Raw genomic sequence first — 4,143 nt, forward strand, 5'->3', positions numbered from 1 at the left:
ACTTTTTAATCCATACAGCTTGCATATAGCATATAACGATTTCCTTCTGATAGGGGGAAATAAGAGCTAGTTTCTATACAATCACCGTTAAGTATGTTTAAGAACCTTAAGTCCACAGTGTCAAGAGGAGTTAACGTGTTCAAGTAGTAAAAGCGTGAGAGATATTGTGAAAGAGATATTCTAAATTGTACTGTAAAGTGGTTAACTCTTATCAGTCGTAAACAAATATAATGAATTGGTTTTTGTTTTATAGCATGCAATGAAATTCTTTCATTATTGAGAACGCCAACTTTCCCTAAACAAGGGAGTGTTTACGTGTCCAAGGCCCTCCTATACACAACACAGTGTTTACGTGTCCAAGGCCCCCTATACACAACACGGTGTTTACGTGTCCAAGGCCCCCCTATACACAACACAGTGTTTACGTGACCAAGGCCCCCTATACACAACACGGTGTTTACGTGACCAAGGCCCCCTATACACAACACAGTGTTTACGTGTCCAAGCCCCCCCTATACACAACACAGTGTTTACGTGACCAAGACCCTCCTATACACAACACAGTGTTTACGTGTCCAAGGCTCCCCTATACACAACACAGTGTTTACGTGACCAAGACCCTCCTATACACAACACAGTGTTTACGTGTCCAAGGCCCCCCTATACACAACACAGTGTTTACGTGTCCAAGGCCCCCCTATACACAACACAGTGTTTACGTGTCCAAGGCCCCCCTATACACAACACGGTGTTTACGTGACCAAGGCCCCCTATACACAACACGGTGTTTACGTGTCCAAGGCCCCTTATACACAACACGGTGTTTACGTGTCCAAGGCCCCCCTATACACAACACAGTGTTTACGTGACCAAGGCCCCCTATACACAACACGGTGTTTACGTGACCAAGGCCCCCTATACACAACACAGTGTTTACGTGTCCAAGGCCCCCCTATACACAACACAGTGTTTACGTGTCCAAGGCCCCCTATACACAACACAGTGATTACGTGTCCAAGGCCCTCCTATACAAAACACGGTGATTACGTGTCCAAGGCCCCCCTATACACAACACAGTGTTTACGTGTCCAAGGCCCCCCTATACACAACACGGTGATTACGTGTCCAAGGCCCCCCTATACACAACACAGTGTTTACGTGTCCAAGGCCCTCCTATACACAACACGGTGATTACGTGTCCAAGGCCCTCCTATACACAACACAGTGTTTACGTGTCCAAGGCCCCCTATACACAACACAGTGATTACGTGTCCAAGGCCCTCCTATACACAACACGGTGATTACGTGTCCAAGGCCCCCTACACAACACTATACACAACACACGGTGATTACGTGTCCAAGGCCCCCCTATACACAACACAGTGTTTACGTGTCCAAGGCCCTCCTATACACAACACGGTGATTACGTGTCCAAGGCCCCCCTATACACAACACAGTGTTTACGTGTCCAAGGCCCTCCTATACACAACACGGTGATTACGTGTCCAAGGCCCCCCTATACACAACACAGTGTTTACGTGTCCAAGGCCCTCCTATACACAACACAGTGTTTACGTGACCAAGGCCCCCCTATACACAACACGGTGTTTACGTGTCCAAGGCCCTCCTATACACAACACAGTGTTTACGTTTCCATAGCCTTCCTAAACACAACACAGTGTTTACGTGTCCAAGGTCCTCCTAAACACAACAGGTTGTTTACGTGTCCAAGGCCTTCCTTAACACAACACAGTGTTTACGTGTCCAAGGCCTTCCTAAACAAAACACAGTGTTTACGTGTCCAAGGCCTTCCTTAACACAACACAGTGTTTACGTGTCCAAGGCCCCCCTATACACAACACGGTGTTTACGTGTCCATAGCCTTCCTAAACAAAACACAGTGTTTACGTGTCCAAGGCCTTCCTTAACACAACACAGTGTTTACGTGTCCAAGGCCCTCCTAAACACAACACAGTGTTTACGTGTCCAAGGCCTTCCTAAACACAACACAGTGTTTACGTGTCCAATGCCTTCCTTAACACAACACAGTGTTTACGTGTCCAAGGCCTTCCTAAACAAAACACAGTGTTTACGTGTCCAAGGCCCCCCTATACACAACACGGTGTTTACGTGTCCATAGCCTTCCTAAACACAACACAGTGTTTACGTGTCCAAGGCCTTCCTTAACACAACAGGTTGTTTACGTGTCCAAGGCCTTCCTTAACACAACACAGTGTTTACGTGTCCAAGGCCCCCCTATACACAACACGGTGTTTACGTGTCCATAGCCTTCCTAAACAAAACACAGTGTTTACGTGTCCAAGGCCTTCCTTAACACAACACAGTGTTTACGTGTCCAAGGCCCTCCTAAACACAACACAGTGTTTACGTGTCCAAGGCCTTCCTTAACACAACACAGTGTTTACGTGTCCATAGCCTTCCTAAACACAACACAGTGTTTACGTGTCCAAGGCCTTCCTTAACACAACACAGTGTTTACGTGTCCAAGGCCTTCCTAAACAAAACACAGTGTTTACGTGTCCTAGGCCTTCCTAAACATAACACAGTGTTTACGTGTCCATAGCCTTCCTAAACACAACACAGTATTTACGTGTCCATAGCCTTCCTTAACACAACACAGTGTTACGTGTCCAAGGCCTTCCTTAACACAACACAGTGTTTACGTGTCCAAGGCCTTCCTTAACACAACACAGTGTTTACGTGTCCAAGGCCCCCCTATACACAACACGGTGTTTACGTGTCCATAGCCTTCCTAAACAAAACACAGTGTTTACGTGTCCAAGGCCTTCCTTAACACAACACAGTGTTTACGTGTCCAAGGCCCTCCTAAACACAACACAGTGTTTACGTGTCCAAGGCCTTCCTTAACACAACACAGTGTTTACGTGTCCATAGCCTTCCTAAACACAACACAGTGTTTACGTGTCCAAGGCCTTCCTTACCACAACACAGTGTTTACGTGTCCAAGGCCTTCCTAAACAAAACACAGTGTTTACGTGTCCTAGGCCTTCCTTAACACAACACAGTGTTTACGTGTCCAAGGCCTTCCTAAACATAACACAGTGTTTACGTGTCCATAGCCTTCCTAAACACAACACAGAGTTTACGTGTCCAAGGCCCTCCTACAAACAACACAGTGTTACGTGTCCATGGCCTTCCTAAACACAACACAGTGTTACGTGTCCATGGCTCTCCTACAAACAACACAGTGTTACGTGTCCAAGGCCTTCCTAAACACAACACAGAATTTACGTGTCCAAGGCCTTCCTTAACACAACACAGAATTTACGTGTCCAAGGCCTTCCTAAACGCAACACAGAATTTACGTGTCCAAGGCCTTCCTAAACACAACACAGTGTTACGTGTCCAAGGCCTTCCTAAACACAACACAGTGTTTACGTGTCCAAGGCCTTCCTAAACGCAACACAGTGTTTACGTGTCCAAGGCCTTCCTAAACGCAACACAGTGTTACGTGTCCATGGCCTTCCTAAACACCACACAGAATTTACGTGTCCAAGGCCTTCCTAAACACCACACAGAATTTACGTGTCCAAGGCCTTCCTAAACGCAACACAGTATTTACGTGTCCATAGCCTTCCTAAACACAACACAGTGTTACGTGTCCATGGCCTTCCCAAACACAATACATCGTATATTCGGTTCTCTTTATCACGGAATAGTGTCCTCTACCTTCCACAAAGCAATGGAGTGTACACATGTCCCCGACCTTCCACAAAGCAATGGAGTGTACACATGTCCCCGACCTTCCACAAAGCAATGGAGTGTACACATGTCCCCGACCTTCCACAAAGCAAGGGAGTGTACACATGTCCCCGACCTTCCACAAAGCAATGGAGTGTACACATGTCCCCGACCTTCCACAAAGCAATGGAGTGTACAGTGTACACATGTCCCCGACCTTCCACAAAGCAATGGAGTGTACACATGTCCCCGACCTTCCACAAAGCAAGGGAGGAGTGTACAGTGTACACATGTCCCCGACCTTCCACAAAGCAATGGAGTGTACACATGTCCCCGACCTTCCACAAAGCAATGGAGTGTACACATGTCCCCGACCTTCCACAAAGCAAGGGAGTGTACACATGTCCCCGACCTTCCACA

This window comes from Ylistrum balloti, unplaced genomic scaffold (assembly GCF_031769215.1).
Source record: "Ylistrum balloti isolate Yb309-2 unplaced genomic scaffold, AGI_CSIRO_Ybal_v1 Utg369812, whole genome shotgun sequence".
In the NCBI taxonomy this organism is placed as follows: Eukaryota; Metazoa; Mollusca; class Bivalvia; order Pectinida; family Pectinidae; genus Ylistrum; species Ylistrum balloti.